At 37.1% G+C, this 23,740-nt stretch overlaps 1 pseudogene; it reads left to right on the top strand.

Annotated features, from left to right (window-relative positions):
• Nucleotides 1-3,554: 3,554 nt before the first annotated feature.
• On the top strand, nt 3,555-22,308 carry LOC127953436 (gastrula zinc finger protein XlCGF7.1-like; annotated as a pseudogene).
• The last annotated feature ends 1,432 nt before the right edge of the window (nt 22,309-23,740 follow it).

Here is a 23,740-nt window from a genome sequence, read left to right on the forward strand (position 1 = left end):
TCACAACACTTTATGGGGTAGTAAAAATACAGATTTTAATGGTAAGGAAAATGAATGACGAAAATGGACTGGTGTGTATTAATGATGGATCAGAAACAAGGGTGAACATTGTAAATGGCCAGAAGTCAGTACTAGATCTTACACTGGTATCAGAAAATATGGCAAAAGTTTGGTCATGGAAAGTTCTGAAGGAAACAACAGTAGGGAGTGATCATTATCCAGTAAGAAGCAGAATTGGTGTTTGAATACAAAAGGCAGAACAAGAAAGATGGAAATGAAAGAATGCACCGTGGGAAGTATTCAGTTATATTTGTAGTAATAGAATTATTGAAATGGATGACCAGGAAGATGTAATAGAAGAATATAATGGTAAAATAAGTAATATTATAAATAAAACCGACAGAGATAATAGGAAAGAAAACAACAGTTAGGAAAAGGAAGTCAGTTCCATGGTGGAATAAAGAGTGTGTAGAAGTTGTACATCAAATAAATAAAGCATTTAAGAAAGTTAAATCATCATATGTATACTCTGACCTTATAAAGTATAAGAAAGCACAAGCTATAGTAAGGAAAACAATAAAAACCGCTAAAAGAAACTATTGGCGAAATTACTGTAATAATATTGGATGGGATATTCAGATTTCAGATATTTGGAGTATGATTAGAAGGATGGGAGGTATTTGCAAGAATTTTAACATGCCAGTATTAAAGAATGGAAATGAAATTGCAGTTTCAAATAAAGATAAGGCAGAAATGATAGCTAAAGTATTTTCAAAAGTAAATTGTAGTAGTAATTTGACTGAAGAGGAGAGAGAGAGTTAGGAGAGAAAATCCTGATATTTTGAATAAATGTGAAACAGGTGGAAACCTGCTAGATGCAGATTTTACACTTTATGAGTTAAAAACAGCAATTGCTAAAGTAAAAGAAACTTCTCCTGGGCAGGACGAGATATGTTATAGTATGATAGGACAATTATCAGATGTAGCACTTTTTAAATTACTGAAATTATATATGGGCAGAGGGCAAACTTCCTTCAGCATGGAAACATTCAATAATTATTCCTGTAGGAAAGCCTGGTAAAGATAGGTCATAAGCAACAAATTACAGACCAATAGCACTAACATCAAATATGTGCAAAATTATGGAGAGAATGATTACAAGTAGGCTTACATATGTAATAGAAAACAGAGGTCTTTTAACTCCTTATCAAAGTGGTTTTCAGAAAGGTAGAACGACAATGGATTCATTATTATGTTTAGAATCAGAAATAAGAAAGGCACAGATAAATAAAGAAGTCATAGTTGCAGTTTTTATTGATGTGGAAAAAGCTTATGACGTTATGGAAAGAAGGACTTCTTATAAAACTCAAGAATATGGGAATTAGAGGAAGAATGTATAACTGGGTGTTGGATTTTTTATTTGAGAGAAAAATTCAGGTTAGAGTGGGAACATCTTGTTCTACTGTTTATACAGTTGAAAATGGAACTCCTCAAGGGAGTGTGTGCAGCCCTCTTCTATTCAATATAATGATAAATGATATATTCCATGATTTACAGCAAGATATGGGTAGATCTTTATATGCGGACGATGGGGCACTTTGGAAAAGAGGCCGAAATGTATCATATACAGTTAAGAAAGTTCAGGCTGCAATAAATAAAGTTGAAGAGTGGGCGCTGAAATGGGGTTTTCGAATATCAGTAGCCAAAACACAAATCATTTGTTTTACAAAAAAGAGAAATATTAATATTAATTTATCATTATATGGACAGATTCTGGAACAGGTGTCAGTGGTAAAATTTCTAGGAGTGTGGTTGGACTCAAGATTGACTTTTAAAACACATGTAGAGAAACTGCTGACCAAGTGCAAAAAGGCACTGAATGTTATGCGATGTCTAGCAGGTAGTGTGTGGGGGGCTTGTAGAAGTTCTCTGAGGAATATATATATGAATAATATATATATATATATATATATATATATATATATATATATATATATATATATATATATATATATATATCATCCGATCAGCATTAGATTATGGTAGTATGATTTATGGGGCAGCGAGTAAGTCTCTACTAAAAAAATTAGATGCTGTACAAACACAGGCTTTGAGAATATGTTGTGGGGCATTTAAAACTTCCCCTAGAGCTTCCATGCAAGTTATAATGGGAGAAATTCCATTGGAAATAAGACGTAAACAACTGAAAATGGTATATTGGGCTTCTTTGATGGGGCACAACAATGAACACCCTACTAAAGCAATATTGGTAAAAAGCTGGGAAAATGGAAAAAGTAATTTTAAGAATATTGGTCAAGAAATGGAGGAAATAGCGGAGTCAATAGAGGTAAAAAATATAAAATTCAGTAATACAGTACACATGTCAGCAATTCCACCATGGATGTTTGTAATGCCTAAAGTAGATTTTTATTTAACAGATGGCGTGAAGAAACAGGATTGTGAACCAATAAAAATAAGAGTTAATAAATATATGGATCAGGCGTATTATGAAATGATACAGGTATTTACTGATGGTTCAAAAGATCCAGAAACTATGAAAACAGGAATAGCAGTAGTTATTCCACATTATGAAATAGTTATAAAGGAAAGAATCCCAGAATTTTTATCTGTATTTACAGCAGAATTGGTAGCTATTGTTTTGGCTCTCCAGTGGGTAGAGGAAAATAGATGAAAAGAAAAAAAACTGTAATATGTTCAGATTCATTGGCTGCGTTAAAAAGCATAAAATCAGGCCAATCTAACTGCAGACCATATGTTATACTTGAAATACTGCAGCATATAGAATGGAAAATCAGGGCATTTTTATTTCATTTATTTGGGTTCCAGCACATGTTGGAGTTGAAGTAAATGAGAAGGCAGATAAGCATGCTAAGAATTCTTTGAATTTGAATCAGATAGGAATTGCCATAAAAATGAGTAAGGCAGAAGCAAAAACAATAATTAGGAAAGCTCTTATAAATGTATGGCAGAAACTTTGGGAGAAAGAGAAGACTGGACGACATCTATTTAGAATTCAAAAGGAAGTAGGAATACGTAACAATGACATGGGATTAAGAAGACGAGAAGAATCAGTAATAATAAGAATTAAAATAGGACATACTGCATTGAATGGAAATTTAAATAGAATTAAGAAACATCCGAATGGATTATGTATGCATTGTGGGATTTGTGAAACTGTAGAGCATGTACTGTTGCATTGTAGAGCATATAACAACGAAGGACAAATGCTAGAAGCTAAAGTAATAGATGAAGGTGGAAGCATGATGCTAGTAGATATATTAAGTATGCTAAAAAGGAATAAGAATATTAGAATTGCTTTGTTGAAATATCTTAAAGATACAGGAAATTATATAAGAATATAATGATGTTTGTTTATTTGTTTATTTATTTATGACTATAAGTATTATTTAGTATGCCATACATACATGATACATATACTGATATACATACATCGATGCTCCACACTCCAGTTCAGTTGGTGGCGGTAACGCACTAATAAGCTAGTCTGCCAACCGCCAATAAACAGAAGGAAAGAAAGAAATCACTGTCGGGAGAAACCGTGAACAAACGCTGTCTGTGAAGTCATTGTCTGATAAGAGAGCGAGTCGTCAAAGCTTTCGGACGCTGCTGGGGTTGAGTTTTCTGAGGAGAGGTCAGTAATTCACTGTATTTCATATTTGAAACCCATGTTACACAGTTTGTTCTTACAACAATATGTAAGAAAGTAGGTACTCCGTAGTAGTGATGTCCGAACAAATTTTTCGATTTAACCGGTTCTTCTTATTGAACCGGTTGAACCAGTTCCCCAAATCGAACTGAATCGTTTGAAACGATTCGCGTCTCCAATAAGCATTAATCCACAAATGACTTAAACGGTTAACTTTTTTAATGTGACTGACACTCCCTGAGTCCGAATAAAACAATATCCCGTAGTAATTCATTTACTAAAACAGTACACTGTCTAACTGCTGTGAAGACCTAACTGAAGATGAACACCGAGCAGAGCCAGATGACGAACGAACATGCCCACTGCTGGAGCGTTTCTCGAGTCAAGAACCGGTTGCATCGGGTTTCGGATCACTGAACCGAGAACCGTTTCTTTCGGACGCGTCCGATTTGAGAACCGATGAACTGAGGATACGGCTCATGATAATTTTTAAAGTATTTTGTTAAACATCGGAAAGTGTGATATATATATATATATATATATATATATATATATATATATATATATATATATATATATATACTTTTTTTTTTTTTTTTAAAGATTAATCTACATATTTTGTTAAATTGTAGATTAAGTTAGATTATATAGTCCAAAGGGGTTTTCAGGGAAGTTGGACAATAATTAAGACTCTAAAGAAAGACTTTAAAGTTTAAGGGATGAATTATGAAATATCTGTACTGTGTTAACGATGACAGATTCACAAATTGAGTTTGTAGTTAACAGAATATGAACACGAGTAGAGCAGCTGATACTGGACTTCAGCACGTGCCAGTTAGCAGGGGTGGTAAAAGTACTCAAAAGTTATACTCAAGTAAATGTAGATGTATCTAAATAAAAAATGACAAAAGTAGAAAGTCCTCCATTCAAACATAATTTGATTAAAAGTACAAAAGTATCCTATTTAAAACATACTTACCGGAATTAAAAAGTAAATATTCAAATTAACTGTAAATATCAATAATTAAGCAGATCAGTTCTTTTGGGAGTGATATGCAATGTTTTAATTGAAAAAATTATGAGATTCGCTGCAATTAAGAATTTGTTAGATTTACAATCAAAAGAGACAATGAAGCACCTTATCGCAGTATAGGGGTTGAACTTTTAATAGACATGTTCCATAACATAATAGCTGCATCAAACAGAAGATGTGCAAGATACAAGGTAAGGCTGTTTCAGAATATCAATGAGCAAGAACCACCTCTTTAAAGATATAGTTCACCCAAAAATGAAAATTCTGTCAGTAATTACTCACCCTCATGTTGTTCCAACCCCGTAAGACCTTCGGTTGTCTTCGGAACAGAAATTAAGATATTTTTGATTAAATCTGAGAGCTGTCTCACTCCTCCATAGCTTACTTGCGCTCGTGATTCTTTAGCTCCGCCCACACGTCATGCCTCCAGCCGGTCGTGTTTTTCCGGGAAAAATCGGTACAGACTATCTTTCTCTAATGAATATAATAAAACTAAAGACTTTTTGGAGTTATGAAGGATGCAGCACTACTCTATAGGTACTCAAGATTAACAGGATATTGAGTGAAAGCGAGCATTTCACCCCCCCTTTAGAGAGATCATTAATATAGTCCAAGTGACTACAGTGGCTCAATCTTAAGTTTATCAAGCGACGAGAATACTTTTTGTGCGCAAAAAAACCCCCAAAATAACAACTTTATTCCACTATTAATTTCCTTCTCTTTGGTCCTCTGGAATTTTTCTGCAATATATATTGCGATATTTTTTCTTACAAACAAAAATGGGGTGAGCACACTTACATTCTCATTTTAAATGTTTTAAACATCGACACCATAGTGTCAATTGATTAATATGCGCGGGGGAGAGAGAGCAATACAGCGCTAGTGTTGTTTGAAGACGGCTCGCTCTCTCTCTCTCGCGCTAGTCTCTCTCAAGCACGCTCTCTCTCTGTCTCTCTCGCTCACTCTCTCTCTGTCTCTCTCTCTCTGCCCTGTTAAACTTGCATGTGGTTTTCAGTCCTGTCAATGATAAACTTTCACTCTATGATGGTTAAGCTGTGCAATGAATCTGCGAATCACATTCGTCAAGGGCCGGGGAGCAGCTGGCCTGTACAGTTAATGAATAATGGATCAACTATGACAGCCTACATCGCACATCCTGCGATATGACTATCGTGGATTCGTACATCGCGATTTCGATGCTTAAACGACACATTGTGCAGCCCTAATCTTTACTGATGAGATTTTTTTTTTCAGCCCTACTGAAATTTCATTCACCCATGGCAGGCAAAGAAGACATTTCAGCCGATAAGAATCTCCCTTGAATTCAGTGAATTCAAACATATCCTTGAGATATGGCCATGGGTGATCCCTGTCGGGAATCTCGGGATCATTGCAGGCAGCAAGAGCTGCACTATAATCTGTTTTAGAGGTCATCTTCCACCTCGAACTAACTGCTGTGTGAGCGTATGTTGGTGAGAACAAGCACGTTCTTTTTTTTCCAAAAGAAAACCAGGTTTTTCATTGGTTTGTAAAATAAGTGTAATAAATACTTGTAGCGGGCATGGGGAAATGTATCGGAGTAAAAAGTAAACTTTGTCTTTAATATAGTAGTGGAGTAAGAGTGAAAGTAGATGCAAATAAAACATACTCAAGTAAAGTACAGATCTCCGAAACGGTTACTGTATTTGCATCCGTTGTTGCAAAACTTAATTGTAAACCTTTCATGATTATGAGGCTTTTAACTGACTAAAGTTATGATTACTGACTTGATATATTTGAATGTTTGATAGACGTGATGTCATTGCGTCGAGTGTAAAGAACCGGTGAACTGTTTTTTTTCAACCGGTTTATTGAATCGAACCTTCCAAAAGAGCCGGTTCGCAGGAAAAATACCAAACTTCCCATCACTAGTGCTCAGATCAGGATTTTTTAAACTGCTCATCGATCTCAAGAAGGAGTTTACCTACTATCTGAGATACCACCAATCATGGGCGCTGCCAGGAATTTTGGGCCCCATGACAAAAAAAAAATCGAATTGGGCCCCCTCTGCGCAGCTGTTGTCACCAAATCTCTTGGACCTAACTGTCCCGTCAAAAGCTTTACATAACTCTAATCAAAGGCTTGCAACTGTCTTGCTGCTTGTAGTTCAATACTAGTACTAGCACAATATTTACTGCTGGTGATTTGTAAATACAAGTCTGCATACAGTATGCAGTTCACTATTTGATGCAAGATTAAAAGCCCCCATAAAAATGTTTTTAAAGCAACACTATGTAAAATTTTGAACCTTAAAATAATGTTTCCAAAATCATTTCTGTGGTTCATCACGTTGTAACAGGTTGAAAGGCATTTCTCTCTTTAAACCAAATCAATTAAGTTTATGAGAAATTTGAAGTAAGAAATACATTTGGAAAATCTTGAATAAATTATGACAATTTTCATTTTTATTTCATATATATATATATATATAATATTTTTTAAAAGCACAATAAGATAAATACAATACAGATACAAATTAAACTCATTTTTCAGATACTGTAGGTTTAACTTAACATGTATACATTTATTTAACGTCTTTTGTTGATTACAATTAATGACATAGGTATTTAATTTGGAATGCTGTCCTTTTAAGACGGAAGACATGCATTAAATACTGACACATTAAGTTTTCACACACCTGTTCACGTTCACTTATTCCATAACCTACTGTATTTACGTGAGATACTCTACACGATAAACATCTGGACTGCTGTGTGTGTATTTGAGTGCTGAGAACTGATCTATGTATTTGAACTGAGGAAGTGGAGCGAGAGAGAGAGCACTTCTATCAGCGTGATTTCGCTTATCCCGTCTTCACTAAATTTAAGTTAATCGACAATGATTTATTACTCTTTGGAAAAACGGGACGTCTGGTCACCTCATCTCTGCCCCTTTGGGTGCTGAGGCCATTGTTTCAGATCGCTAGTTCGCATTTTGGTGGTTTATCCATCCACTGCAGCTGTTATACTGACTAGATATGCAAAGGGCCCTTATCCGATCGCAATCCAAAGACAGGGACGCACATTTTGAAAGACAATAGCCTATAGGATTCATTTTGAATGTCCGGTAGTCCTCAAATAACATTGTAGTCCAGTCTCATTTAGTTAACGAAAACGCGGCATAAATTTCATCATAATTTCGTCATCAGATATTATTTTTAGCTCATCAACTTCTTGTCTTAGTCGCACATAAAATGTTAACAAATATTTTTCGTCATTGACTTCATTAACGAAATTAACACTGATAGCGTGCCGTTTATTAATTGACTGTCTGCAACTAACTGTCGAGCTTAAACCGAGCGTGCTAGTGCATGCCAGGGCCAGTCGCGTTTCCACTGTCACTTCCGGAGCTTGATCGTGCATTGTCAGGGCTTCTTTGGGGCCAATGGGCCGGGTTTTTTGGCCCGACGAAAACCTTGCTGGGGCTAGAGGAGTGGTTATGAACAAAGGCAGAGTGTAACAACACGAACTTCATAATCATCGGGAAGAAGGAGGCGGGAACCGGCGGACAATCAAAATGAAAGCTTTAATAATAAAATAAATACAAAACAGCGCGACAGTCCCTCGCAGACGACTGTTGCACACAAACAAAATCAAAACACAAAATAAAACACGAGACCGGTGAGTGGCGCAGGTGTCACTCATTTCTCAATCACTCCACCGGCCTCTCCCTGTTCCCAAGGCTCTCGGCCCCGCCCCACTCGCCACACAGAGTTTCTCCGCATCTGGAAAGTTTCAGCGCTTCAGATCATTACAGAAAGATAACAGCTTTAACACCAGTATTACAGACTTTTTAAAATAAGTTGAGCTCAAAACTCACTTTCAGTTAGCAGCTAGTGTTTGAAATAACTTGATCCGATGTGGATTATGATTACCATACAAGGAAGAAATATTTAAAAGCGATGTAAAAGACTATGCACAATAAACATTAACATTACCATAGCAAACAAGGTTAATACAACCACATGGAGAAATCAGACGTCAGTTTTATTTCTTATCACAATTGTGTTTTCATTTAGTAACATATTTTATCTGTCATAAGTCTCATCTCAAGAGTTTAGCTATGTGTAGAATATGTCATCAAAATAAAATTATTTTTGTTCGGGTGCTTTTATAAAAATAGAGAGTCAGCGCTGCGGATCATAACAAAAAGCAGCTCGAATGAATAAGCAGGCTATTTTTATAAGCGTTTAAAATAAATAAAATACAAATACATTTATTTCTGTGTGATTTAATTTTGAGTCCTGATGAATTAATTCATTATGATCAATGTATCACTTATTCTACTATAGTAAAACATTGATGCTTTTGAATTTGAATATTTAACAAAGCATACAAACACACGGCCACTTTTAACATGTTCGTTTTAGGATCGCGCTAGTTCCTGTGACTTATTTCTTAGTTTTCTGATAACTTCTCTTTGTTGGTGAAATTATGGGGTTGCGTGACGTTGTTCCTGAGAGAAGTGTAAAGGGTGTGTTTTAGTGAAACACAGCGGAGCTTCAGGCTCTACTGTGGAAACCCTGTGCTATTCTGGCCTCGGTGCTACTTGCCCGGTGCTATGAGCCCCAGCCAGCCCATTTTAAGCCCTGGCTCTCACTGGCCCGACAGTGGAAAATGCGGCTACTGATGAATGCGCTAAGGCAGGACCATTTCATGCAGATACAGGGGGTGGTTGGTAAATATGGATGTTTTATTTTTTGGTCAATGGTGATATTTAACTTTTATTGCCAAAATAAGTAAAATCAAAGACATCATTCATTTTATTATTATTTGAAATATACTCTGTGTTTTATAGTGTATAATATAATACAAATTTTAAATTAGTTTTTACCTTTTTGTTGGGCCCCCTGTCAGTCAAGGGCCTTTGGATTTGTCCTAACTTTCCCCCCCTATACGGCGCCCATGCCAACAATACAGATATTAAAGACTTCTTTTTATCTGATAAAACTATTTATAGTGATACTCCTATGGAAGAAAATGAATGACAAATGTCTTTGGAATAAGAAAAAAGCATGAGGAATTGCACTAACTGAAAAAAATAAATAAATAATCCATTGAATTAATAGTTCTTGCTTTTTTAATGCCTTGTATTTTCAGGGTATTTTTAGGTCCTGAAATGTAACATAGTTATTTATTTAGGCTGTGAATTGTATAATTCAAAATATCTCACACACTATTTCAGAATTAAAAATTAAATAATTCATATTCACCTGAATTCACTTCCTAAATATTCAATCTGTTTAAAAATATGAAGGATGTATTCGACTGGTATATTTTGGTTCATTTCATTTTACTTAACAAAATGTGCTTCCATAAATTCAGTGGTTCAAATACAGCAGAAAATTCAGCATTTCACATCCGGGAGCTGCATGAATAGCAGTAAAGCATCCCCCGAGATGGAGACAGAAACTAACAATTGGAATTTGCATTAAGTCAGGTCACCAGGGTAATTTACATCTCAAATGGAACAGAAGGTAGTTAACATGGAGGATCCTGAGAAGGGGCACTCCCATTACTGTAGGCAAAATATCTCTTAATTCTTATGCTACGTTCACACCAGATGCGACTTGCATGAATAAATCATGCTATTCATGCTTAGTTGGACGCTTGAACAATTTGAGTTTAGATACTTCATTCACGCGTGAAATTAACTTCACAACAGACGCAAATTCTTGTCATGGGGGGGCTTGTGCCAGTTGAGTTCATGCAGCATTTTCAACCACCATTTTTATTCGGATGATTTTCAGAATATTACTGTTACCGTGTCATGAAATGTAGTTTTAAAAGTAGAGGTCGACCATTAATTGGCACTGATAGTTGATTGCTGGAACAATCAGTTATCAGCAAAAATCCATGCCGATAGTTTTCCAGCATTTCGTCCCTTGCTGGAGCGTCTGATAGTTTTCTGGGTTGCGGCTGTTGCTGGAGCGGCTGAGAAGGCTCTGTTTTCATTATACAGTGCGAGATCGGCCTCTAGTGGTTGAAGTCACTGACAACACGTGCTGTGTGTTTAGACACGTGCACGCTGAACAGAGAGAGGGGTGTGTGATTCAGCGCTGCTCTTTTATTCTGATTAGATAATCACTTGAGTGTTCAATAACAGAAGTTCAAGTGTGAGAGATTACATCATACTGTGATAATTGTAGGGCTCTATGATTTCCGCGATGCGGAAAATGTGGACGGAATCCATTTATAAAAACGAAATTCACAGTTAATTCAGTTGACTCTCGTGGTGATTTCAGCGTCTGCCGACTGACTTAATGAGGATGAAAACACATGAACAACATCTCCAGAACTGCTCTGAGAGTTAATTCATGAGCATCTGACCGTTTGATTTGAGCAAATGCATCATTTCACATGCACAGAATTGTAAAGGTAATCATTTATTTTAAAACCCATCAAAATAAGTCCGGTTTTGAAGTATATTGTTCAGTAGGATGTAGTGCTGCAACGACGCGTCGAAGTCATCGATTACATCGACTACAAAAATACGTCAATGTGTGTGAAATGCATCGAAGCGTCACGCTGTTTGTTTACATCTCGCGTAATGGCATACTGGGAATGGAGAAAGTTGCATTATATCACAAAAACAGAGGCCACTGTTATCAAAAGTATGGGAATACTTTAAACAGAGGACAAATAAAATGGCCCTTTGTTCCCTTTGAAAAACCGATATGGTGTACCACGGCAGCACAACTGCGATGCGCGAGCACCTCAGAGGAAAACATCTTGGCGCTCTCCGGTGTTACGGTTTAAAGGGACACTAAGTAGGAATTACTCCCATCTAGTGGTGAAATTGTATTTTGCATTCAAACTAATTTTGCTCTCCAGCGCCTCGCTTTTTCAAATGCGCGTTGCATCTACGGTAGGCGATATGTTACCAAAAAGCTTTGACGGGATGTCTTCTAATAGCACTTCGTCGAGTTTTCCTTCAGGTGAACAGGTGTGTTATTTCAAACAAACTGCAACATGACCATAAACAAACGAATGTTACAGTATGAATTACTGACTGTGGAAAACATGAAATATTGTAATTAGTAGTTATGTCTTCTTTATTCGTTATATTTTCTGAATAATGTGCATTGTTAGATATAAAAAAAATATTGTAATATAGATTGTAACACTGACTTACCTGTCGAGAAGAAAACTGGCCACTTCAGCGTCTCTTTTGAAATCTTTATCCAGCATTAGCTCTTTCCACCTAGAAAAAGCTTCCCCGACATTAACTCTTGTTTTCTGTAATCTACGGTCACGTTTCCTTTTACGTTCTATTTTTGACTGTTTTGGCGATGATGTTTTCTTCTCCTGTGGCGCGGCATATGTGTGGTCCATAATAAGAATGCAATCCAGACTTTTAAACTTGCCGGTGCAGTTTCAAGCGCCTCTCACTGCTCTGCACCTGCGTTTCTGGCTCTGACCGAAAACGCGTTGTGGAAACGCGTTGGCTTAGTACTTTTTGTCCCTCTCTGCTATTATAGTTTTGCAAGATGGCGGAAGTACATGGAAGCCTCCGTCGACCTACCCGTCCCATGTATATAAAGATAATAAATTCTTCATTTACGAGGATTAGTTTAAACATTGGCATAGGTATTTGTACACCATTGAGGGCATATTTATGAATAAAAATATTGATTTTAGATAATAAAATCCCTAAAAAGTTACTTATTGTCCCTTTAACTGGTTACCGTGTGATCTGGTGACCAACTTCCTGGTTCAGGTCTGATATTCTTGAGCTTGCGGCATTCTGAAAAGTTGAGATGTTTTTAACTCGATGCGGTGCGGACGCGCCTGGAAAAAACAAGCGCGCTTATTGTGTGCCTACATTGGAAATAACTAACTTGAGCGCGCAAAAGACGTGACATGTGAACGGCCCCTTAAAAAACAACAGTCACAAACAGTCACAAACCACCGAGCTACCCCGATTCATCTCCAGATCTCTGGAAACCATGCTAAACCATAGCAGAACCCTGACTACATTTTATGGTTTGTGATGCTAAAGAACATTTCATGACGTCTCAGACAACTGTAAATTTATGGCTACTGTCGTTTAATTATAAACGCTATCATAAGCTCATATTTACCATAGTAAAATCATTTTATTTGCCTCTTATTTATTTTATACTGTAAAAACTTCAACCCCATAGGTTGAAAATGAATAAAGGTTGAAATATTATATTAAATAATTGTTAGATTAGTCGACTAATCGAAAAAATTATTGTTAGATTAGTCGACTAATCGAAAAATAATCGTTAGATTAGTCGACAGAAAAAATAATTGTTAGTTGCAGCTCTAGTAGGATGTACATTGGAAAAATCGCACAACATTTCTTCCATGTATTAACTTTAATAGTAAATCCCCCTTGTTTCACCAAAAACGTTTGCTTAATTTTAAGTTTCATTTCTTGATTTGATAACAATAAAAATTTAAATGCACAGAATTTAAGGGTAAAAATCATTAGGCTTCTTTAAGAAAAAATAAATTAAGTTGTTTTATGCATTCGAATAATTAGACATGCTAAAACAGAATTTGATAAACAATTAAACATTTCTTTTCAATCTTAACAATTGCTTTTACTATTCAAACTTGACATTTTGGTCTAATATATGTACAAGAAGATTGACCGAGCTGTAATACTCCCCTGTCCTTGTATGTCATGCTCCAAGATTCCCCAATGATGCCCTCAATTAATCAATACAGTGATATATAGGCTACAGTGAATTGATGAATACTTAATACTTGCTTTTCAGAACAATGTTGTAAAAAACAACGCGTTTCAGAAGATGGTGCATAGAGGAGAAATAATAATATACTGTATGTGGAAAATGTTTTTTTTTAACCTTAAACTAAATAAACACCATTTCATTACACCAACTACACAAAATAATGTCCTTTTTGGCAATATCATATGACTCCTTTAAATACATTAAGGTCTGAGTGATTTCATGTTTTTGTATACTGTGTGAATCATTGTTTCAATGTTTGCAGTGATAATATTGCTGATTGTCTCGTTATCTGTGAGGGGAATGAACACGAACCGATATCAAGTTTGCTGCTGCTTTTTTTTTTTTTTTTTTTTCTCTTTTGAAGGTTTATCTTTATCAGATAAAATCTGTTTTAGTTACTTTTTTAGTTACTGTTAGAACAGACACTGCCTGATAGTTCATATAATTAGTCCGTATGCCACGTGGGTTATTTTAAATCTCTTCAGATGAAGAGATTTACAAAATATTACATTCCTTATTTGCTGTTTAAAGAATATTTTCTGATCACTTTCAATTACTGCATATATAAAACTATAACATGTTAATAATTTACTTTAATTGCTCTGAATTTAGCTGTTAGAAAAAACTATATTTAGATGTGCTCTAGTGTAGTTATTTACCTGTAATTGTTATCGAAGATGGATGTAATCAAATTTCTGTTTATGCTTTTTTCATGTTTTATTTACATTTGGAAGAATTTACATTGTATTCTTTTTTTTTGTATTTCTAGATGGATATGTTTTTATATGTAAATAAAGCAGAATGAAAAATAAAGTTGGTTAGTGATGTTAACAATAGAAAGATAGACAAAACAGAAATGCACAGAATGTGTAAATGAGCACATGTGAGTGCAGTGTTACAGAATGAACATTTTAAATTGATCTGCTCTGTGTTGACTGTGTTGACACTGGTACTTTTAATATAGTAAAATTCTGATGAAGAGAACGCTTTGTATTTGTAAGGCTCTAGTCTAGGGATGTAACGTTATGAACATTTTTTATCACAATTATAGTGAGCAAAATTATCACTGTTTTCAGTATTATCACGGTATTGTTAATGTGCTGGAGATTAGGGATGCGCAATCATGATTTTTCATGGCCGATTCTGATACCGATTTTCAGTTATTTTTTTCTTTAAGCAACGAACAAGAAAGAAGGAAAGTATGCATAAACATGTTTATTTGGTATTTAATAGGCCAAACTGGCTTTTGGCTATTGAAAACAATAACCATAACCATCTGTAATTAACGGCAGAAACTGCACAGTAAGTAGCCTACATTCAATACAAACATAGATGTACAGACATCAGCATTTAGCTTTTGTTTTGGAATTGGGTTGAAACTACATAGAACTGGCCATAAATGAAAACATAAACTGTAACCATGTGAAATTAAAGGCAACAATTACATAGTTCTACAGTCCAAACCAAATCACAATCAACACACATTCAATAAGAGCATTCAGCATTTGTTTTAGTTTTTAAATTTGGTTTTAAATAAAAAAAGATATTTACCATTGAGTCTAAATGAAAGTATGCTATATGAATATGAGTATAATATATGAATATTTTATTCCAAAATGTTAATAAATCAAATAATGTTGGTGCGAATAAAAGTATGAGTATAATATATGAATATATTATTCTAAAATGTTAATAAATCAAATAATGTTGGTGCGAATAAAACAAAGATGCAAAGTGTTTTATTCATCTATCCATCCATCCATTATCTGGGAGCTGGTTCGCGGGGGCAACAGTCTAAGCAAAGATGCCCAGACTTCCCTCTCCCTATACACTTCCTCCAGCTCTTCAAGGGGGATACCGAGGCGTTCCCAGGCCAGCCGAGAGACATAGTCCCGCCAGTGTGTCCTCGGTGTTCCCCGGGGCCTCCTCCCGGTGGGACATGCCCAACACACCTTCCCAGGAAGCCCTCCAGGAGGTATCCGGAACAGATGCCCGAGCCACCTCAGTTGGCTCCTCTCGATGTGGAGGAGAAGTGGCTCTACTCTTAGCTCCTCCCGAGTGGCAGAGCTCCTCACCATATCTCTAAGGAAGCGCCCAGCCACCCTGCGGAGAAAGCTCATTTTGGCCGCCTGTATCCGGGATCTTGCCCTTTCGGTCATGACCCACAGGTCATGACCATAGGTGAGAGTAGGAACGTAGATTGACCGGTAACTCGAGAGTTTCACCTTGCAGCTCAGCTCCTTCACCATGACAGACAGGTACATTGACCGCATCACTGCAGAAGCTGCACCTATCCACCTGTCAATCTCCCACTCCATCCTTCCCTCACTCGTGAACAAGACCCCAAGATACTTGAATTCCTCCACTTAAGGCAGGAGCACTCCACCAACCTGAAGGGGACATGCCACCCTTTTCCGGCTGAGAACCATGGCCTTGGACTTGGAGGTGCTGATTCTCATCCCAGCCATTTCACACTCGGATGAAAACCATCCCAGTGCATGCTTTAGGTCCTGGCCCAATGAAGCCAACATGACAACGTCATCTGCAAAAAGATTATATCACGTGGTCCCCAAACCGGACATCCTCTGGCCCCTGGCTGTGCCTATAAGTCCTGTTCATAAAAATAATGAACAGGACCCGTGATAAAGGGCAGTCCTTCTGGAGTCCAACATGCACCGGGAACAAGTCTGACTTACAGCCAGCAATGCGAACCAAGCTCCTGCTCCAGTCATAAAGGGACCGGACAGCCCTTAACTGAGGGCCCTGTACCCCATACCCCAGGAGCACCCCCCACAGGAGGCCTCAAGGGACATGGTCGAATGCCTTCTCTAGACCCACAAAACACATGTGTACATGTTGGGAAAACTCCCATGAACCCTCCAGCACCCTGATGAGGGTATAAAATTGGTCCATGTGTTCCACGACCGGAATGAAAACCGCATTGTTACTCCTGAATCCAAGGTATGACTATCGGCTCAATTTTCAGCTTGGGTGAAGTCCATCTCTGAGCCCTTAGCCTCTGCTTCCTCCACGGAAGTCATGTCGGTTGGATAAAGGAGATCCTCAAAGTAATCATTCCACCATCCAACGATATCCCCAGTTGAGGTCAACAGTTGCCCACCTCTACTGTAAACAGTGTTGGCAGGGCTCTGCTTCCCCTTCCTGAGGCGCCGTATGGTTTGCCAGAATCAGCTGCCTTAGGAGTCCTGCAAGCCAGCCAGGCCTGGTAGGTCTCCTTCTTCAGCTTGACAGCATTCCTTACTTCCGGTGTTCACCCAGTGGGTTCAAGGATTGCCGCCTCAACAGGCACCAGAGACCTTATGGCCACAGTGCCAAGTGGCCGCATTGACAATGGAGGAGGAGAACATGGTCCACTCGGACTCAATGTCTCCAGCCTCCTTCAGAATCTGGTCAGAGCTCTGCCGGAGGAGGGAACTGAAAATCTCTCTGACAGGGCTCAGCCAAATTAACGTTCCAAACAGACCCTCACAATACGTTTGGGTCCACCAGGTCTGTCCAGCTTCCTCCCCCACCATCGGATCCAACTCACCACCAGGTGGTGATCAGTTGACAGCTCCGCCCCTCTCTTTACCGGAGTGTCCAAGACATACTGACCAAAAGGTTTATCATTGACCTCCTGCCTAGGGTGTCCTGGTGCCACGTGCACTGATGACATGGTGTTCGTTATGGACAAACTGTGACTTGCACAGAAGTCCAATAACAGAACACCACTCGGGTTCAGATCAGGGGGGCCAATCCTCATGTATTCGACCGTGTAGAGTCCACGGATAGAGCACTCTCCAGCACCTCTCCCGAAGACCTCAGGAAGGTCGGTACTCTACACTGCCATTTGGCCCGTAAGCAAAAATGACAATGAGAGACCTATCCCCTATTCGAAGGCACAGGGAAGCGACCTTTTCGTTCACTGGGGTAAACTCCCACACATGGCGTCTTAGCTGGGGAGCTATGAACAACCCCACACCAGCCCACCACCTCTCGCCGCGTGCAACTCCAGAGTTCCATATCCCTAAGGCCAGTTTCCATGTCCAGTGATCAGGTCGTTTGGGTCCCCTGCCTTCGACTCCTGCCCGATCCACATTGCACCAGCCCCTTATGATTCCTCCCGCAGATGGTGGGTCCACGGTAGGTCAGCCCCACCTTTTTCGGGCTTAGCCCAGCTGTGCCCCATGAGGGGAGGCCAAGCCACCAGGCGCTCGCATTCGAGCCCCCACCCTGGAGCCAGACCCTGGCTGCGCCTTGATGAGCGATGTCACGGTCCTTGTTTTTATATTATTCATAAAGGGCTATTGAACCACTATTAGTCTGACCCGTCACCTAAGACCTGTTTGCCTTGGGAGAACCTACCGGGGGCATATTACCCTGGACAACATGGCTCCTAGGATCCAATGAAAAATAAATAACTATTGGCTCAAGTAAAAAAATATAGATGTGAATCATTACTCATTATTTTAAATTGGATGAATGAAACATCTATTTAACTGTGAAAACATTTTCAGTGTGCTACAGCAGGTGATTTAATGAAATTAAGTCAATGTATTTTTAAGGTAAAATAAAAATAATCATCCTATACAGAACTGACATTTAATTCTGTCTTCTCAAACGTGTATGCAAGTTTCCTTAAAAAAAAAAAGGATTTTAGTTTTGTCCCTTCACTGTCTCCACTTGTGCAGGACGCGGACAGGTACAGTACTCTCGCGCAGGATCAGTGAGCGCAGGAAAGACTCTTATTTGTACGCCAGTACACCCACAGCTGTTTGGTTCCTGCTTTCTGTGCCTCAGACATGTAGCTCTGAATGGCTGCCTGTGTCCTGCGCACAGATTTCAAAATACTTCCACACAACTGAAATGATAGCAAATGATTAAAATGTAGTCTGTGCACGCGGGCGCACTTCAGGAAAAATCGGTTGAAAACTACCAAAAACTGGTTCTGATTTATGGCCGGTCAACCAGTGCGTCCCTACTGGAGATGATAAAAAAGTACCGACACACAAATCATTTCACCAAGTTTTATATTTAAAAATCAACAAACAGCAAATAAAATGACTTTGTTTGCATAATCACTAAAACAATAACATTACCAATGATGTCCAGATTTTAAATGACAACTTGACTGACAACAGTTTAATAGCATGTTTAGATGTAATCTAATCTAATGTAAATGTTCAAATAAAGCTTTGAAAAAGTTTAATAAAAAAGTAAACCTTCAGCCTTTAAATACAGAAAATGTCAAAATGATAATTGCTTAAAAAATGATTATATGCATTTTATCTACTCCATAAATAATTCTAGATATATTTTTTTAAGCTTCTTTTTCCTCAAGCAGTCAAAAAATGGCCAGACAGAAGCTGCACACAGACTGAATGTAAATAAAAGTCTTGGCAAATCCACTCTTACAGCAGGTGGCACTTACGGACAAGCTGAATTACAGCTGTTTCTGTAACCTCTGTGGACAAAACAGCATTGCCATTTAAGAACATTTCCTTTAGGTCAGCAGTTCTCAATTCCAGTCCTCGTGACCTTCAGCTCAGCACATTTTTAATGTCTCTCTTTGTTAACACACCTGATTCAGATAATCAGCTCGTTAGAAGTGAGCTCTGTGCATGAACTGTGTCTCCAATGACATGATCCCTACACAGTGTTCATTACTCCCTGAGCAGGGGAAATCTGAGGAAGTTTACCTAAAACTAAACTACTCTGTGTGCTGTGTGCACCGGAGACTGTTACTGAAAGCTAAGCTTTTTGCTGGACAATACTTATCGCAAGTTGTTCAAATTGCAGTAATCTAATATGGTTTTAATGATAATTAAAAGATGAAATGTTAATGCTAACCATGTTGTTTGTGTCAAATCTGCTTCTTCCACACACACAGACTCTTATTCAATGAAGCTCTTTACACAAATCCTGTAGAATGAAATGCACAGAAGATTCTGAAGAGCAAACAGGTCTTTGTTTTTTCTTCATTATTAATAATGCAGATGGTTATACATTTTCGAGCAGATTTAGATTTGTTGTAATAGGGTACTTTTTCAATAGCATTATGTTGGATAATTGCCTAGTTGATTAAAAATATTTAATAGTTCTTCCTATAGAAACATGTTATTTGTGCCTATAATGTTTAAAAAAAAAACATCAACCCTACAAAGATTGATAAATTACAAAAATGTGCTATAGCAGTTGTCGTCTTAAGCAGTTACAGAGTTTACAAACCTTTTTCACTTTTTTATTTCAGAGTTGATTGAAGAAAATGAAGAAATTATTGAAGTTGAAGAGAAAAATCATGTTAAAACTGGAGAAAAACAACGGAGTTGCAAACAGGAAGATTTAAATGAAATGGCCAATAAATCTTTCAACTGCACTCAGTGTGGAAAGGGTTTCTCATTCAAACATCAACTTTTGCTTCACATGAGAGTTCATAATCGCGAGAAACCATACACATGTGATCAATGTGGGAAGAGCTTCACTCAATCATCAAGCCTTAAGGAGCACATGAACATCCACACTGGAGAGAAACCATACAAGTGTTCATACTGTGACAAGAGATTCCGTCGGCTAAGAGAACTGAAAAGACATGAGAAGATCCACACTGGAGTGAAACCGTACACATGTGATCAGTGCGGGAAGAGTTTCACACTTAAAAGGCACCTTACAGAGCACACTAGAGTTCATTCTGGAGAGAAACCTTTCACTTGTGATCAGTGTGGAAAGAGTTTCTCACGATCATCAAACCTTAATGAACACATGAACATCCACACTAGAGAGAAACTGCATGCATGCGTTCAATGCAGCAAAACATTTTTGAGAGCTTCAGGTCTGAAGAATCACCTGAGAGTTCATTCAAAAGAGAAACCACATTCATGTCATTTGTGTGGAAAGAGTTTTTCATTTCTAAAATATTTGAAAGTACATCAGAAAACACACACTGGTGTGAAAGAGTATATGTGCTTTGAGCGTGACAAGACTTTAACTTCAGAAAACTGTTTAAAACACACGAGAGGATCCATACTGTAAAGAAACTATATCACTGAACTGAATGTGGGAAGTGTTTCAAACATTCATCTTCTCTACACAGTCATACAAAAACCAATCAGTATTATCTTCAGATCCAGTACTTTCAGCTCCTCACCACGTGACACAACGATGCATCAAGCAATAAAATATCTGATGAATCTGTTATTACAAGTGACTTGACAAAGAAACATTATTTAATGTTTTCGCAGTGAATAAAGTTAATCTTCATCTTCAAAACCAGCAGATTTAACTGTGATTCAGATCAACTCAAAGATAGAGTTCCTCCCTAAAGAACAATGTCAGAAAGGTTTATTCTTGTGTATCATTTTGCTTCAAGATATGATATATTTGTGTTTTAGTCTTATATTATATTCACTTGTCTTATAATGCATGTATCACTTGTACGGTGAGATTTAGATCAACTTAAAATCCCTATTCAGATAGCAAATGTTTGCCCTGAGACCTTGAGATTGAAATAACTTGATAATAGATGATGGATTCGTGAAGCAGTGGAAGTTCATTCATCATTTCTGTGATGTGAAGCTGAAGTATAATGTGAAGATTGTTTTATACTGTATGTTTGAACTGAACTTACAGACATGATAACTGCAGTCTTACTGACTTCAGTTACTGTTGGATCTTTATTCTGTGGTCAATAAACGTTATTACATTTACATTTAGTACATTTATTCATTTAGCAGACGCTTTTATCCAAAGCGACTTACAAATGAAGACAGTGGAAGCAATCAAAAACAACAAAAAAGAGCAATGATATGTAAGTGCTATAACGAGTCTCAGTTAGGTTAACACAGTACACGTAGCATGGGATTTTAAATAAGATAATAAATAAAAAGAATAGAGCAAGCTAGTTAGAGGTCTTTATACACACACACACACACACACATATAAAATTGCATAATAAATGAAAAGAAAATAGAATACAAAAAGATTAGAAAGGTAGTTAGATTTTTTTTTAAAGAATAGAATTAGAATAGTGAGTGTTAAAGTTAGATTGTCAAATAAAGATGGAAGTGATGTGTTTTAAGCCGATTCTTGAAGATGGCTAAGGAATCAGCTGCTTGTATTGAGTTGGGGAGGTCATTCCACCAGGAGGGAACATTTAATTCTGACATTTACAAAGGAACTAGGTAATTTGTGCAGGTACTCTGTGTTTTTCCACCACAGGAACTAAATAAAGTTCTGGGTAAAAAAAAGTCCCTGCTGGCGAGGTTGTACTTTTTCAAAGTTCTGGAACTTTCGGGGGAGGGACTTGGGCGCGAAACATGCTGATTGGTTGAGTTCACGCAGCATTGGTTGAGTTCAACCACCATTTATTCTGATAATTTTCAAAATATTACTGTTATTGTGTCATGAAATGTAATTTTAAAAGTATTTCAGACGAGAATGTAATTGTTTAAAACTCAAATCTATGGTTTATTTATAAAGACAGCGCCTATTTAAAAATGTGTTTCGCCGATTTCGGAGACGGTCAGGAGGAGCTCAGTGATCATGTATCCGCAGAGAGCAGCCTCAACTCGGCTAGACCTTCTGATATGTGCCGCTGGCTCTGATGTCTCTTTAGTGGTTAAACATTACATATAATTCGTTTTGGGTAAATCTAACGGGTAATCTTTGGTCTGTTTTCAATTTATCTATATGTTAAAATGAAAATATAAAGAAGCAATTGATATAACATTTCATTGTAATGGCTGTATATGAAGAGTTCAGATGCAAAAACCTCTAAATCCATCAGACTTATTTTCTTTAAATGAGCATTTTTTTATCAGGCTCCTGTGTTCACGTTCATTGAGATCACGTTTTGTTTTAAAGGTACTGATAAGGTTATTAGTCAGTGAATAAAATAACTTTTTTTTCAAAACTGTCACTTCAGTCAATTCAGTGAGTTTTTTTTTAACAAATTAGATTTTCTTTTGCATTAAAACCAGCTAAATCCACTTGTGCTTTTTTCACAAAAACCTCTTAATCCACCTCTTTGGGATAGGACATAGCAAATATTTGAAAAATCACTCAAAATGTTACTAGAAACACTGAAAAAGATTAGAGCATAATCGTTTCAAAACGAAACAGTGGACAAACCTCTTTACAGGGTAAATATATATATATATATATATATATATATATATATATATATATATGTGTGTAAAAGAAAGATTCACAAAGTATAACCACATTGGCAAAAATAGCAGTACATTTATTTTAACAATTCAAAAAACAAATGTTGCACAAACATTAAATAAAAAATACATAAATCTATCCAAGTAAGTGCATTAAGTCAGTAACATTACATTGACATCAATAAAATCTTAACAATAACGTCATTTCTGATATTTGGGATTTATAAGTTGAACTATGTAAACATCGCAAACATTGTTGTAAACAATGCATATTCGATTCAGTATAATCAAGTATGTATGTAAGAACAGTGCAAAACATTCTGAATTTTTTTGAAGTGTAAAATAACAGTCTATATAAAAACATAAATACTTCCAATGCTCACCAATATCATAATGTGCTATGTGCATCTAGTATAAAAAAACTTAACCGAGGTTTATTGTATAATCAAGTAGAACAGAGCTACATTCTTAAACGTCAATTTCTGTGCATTTTGTATAAGAAGCTTATAAGACTTAAGCAGTGTAAAGTAATAATTTAATGTAAAATTCAAGTATAAAACAATTCAGTGCACAAAACAGGTATTCTAAATTTAATTAAAAAATGTAAAAGGCCCAAACAATTCCAATATAATGTTCCAATATAAACTGCATATCAGAGAATAAATTAATTCATTAAATTTAAAGCGACATTAAGATAACAATAAAAATAGGACTTGACCTCTTTGTGAATTAGAAAATAACTTACAATAGCTTACACAAGCAATTAAAACAGAACTGTGCAAAAAGAGGACATCTCTCAGACACCTTTTCATAGAACTCTTGTACAGCTTTTGGTGCTCCCAACTCACCCAGCAGCTTCAAGACATCAGTCCTCTTTGCTTCATTGACGCAGTTCACATCCGGAAGAAGAGCCGGCTTGAACTGAAACCACTTCTTTCCCCGCTTCAGCACAGAGTGCTGGCAAAATTCACCAGCAAAAGCAGGCTTTAGCCCCTGCTTATCTCCAGAGATTTGCAGCACTCTTGCTTCAGTTATTTTGAATTATCTCTGAGTTGTTGTGAACCTGGCTGCTGCCTCTTTGAAGTCCTAGC

This window comes from Carassius gibelio, chromosome B3 (assembly GCF_023724105.1).
Source record: "Carassius gibelio isolate Cgi1373 ecotype wild population from Czech Republic chromosome B3, carGib1.2-hapl.c, whole genome shotgun sequence".
NCBI classification, from domain to species: domain Eukaryota; kingdom Metazoa; phylum Chordata; class Actinopteri; order Cypriniformes; family Cyprinidae; genus Carassius; species Carassius gibelio.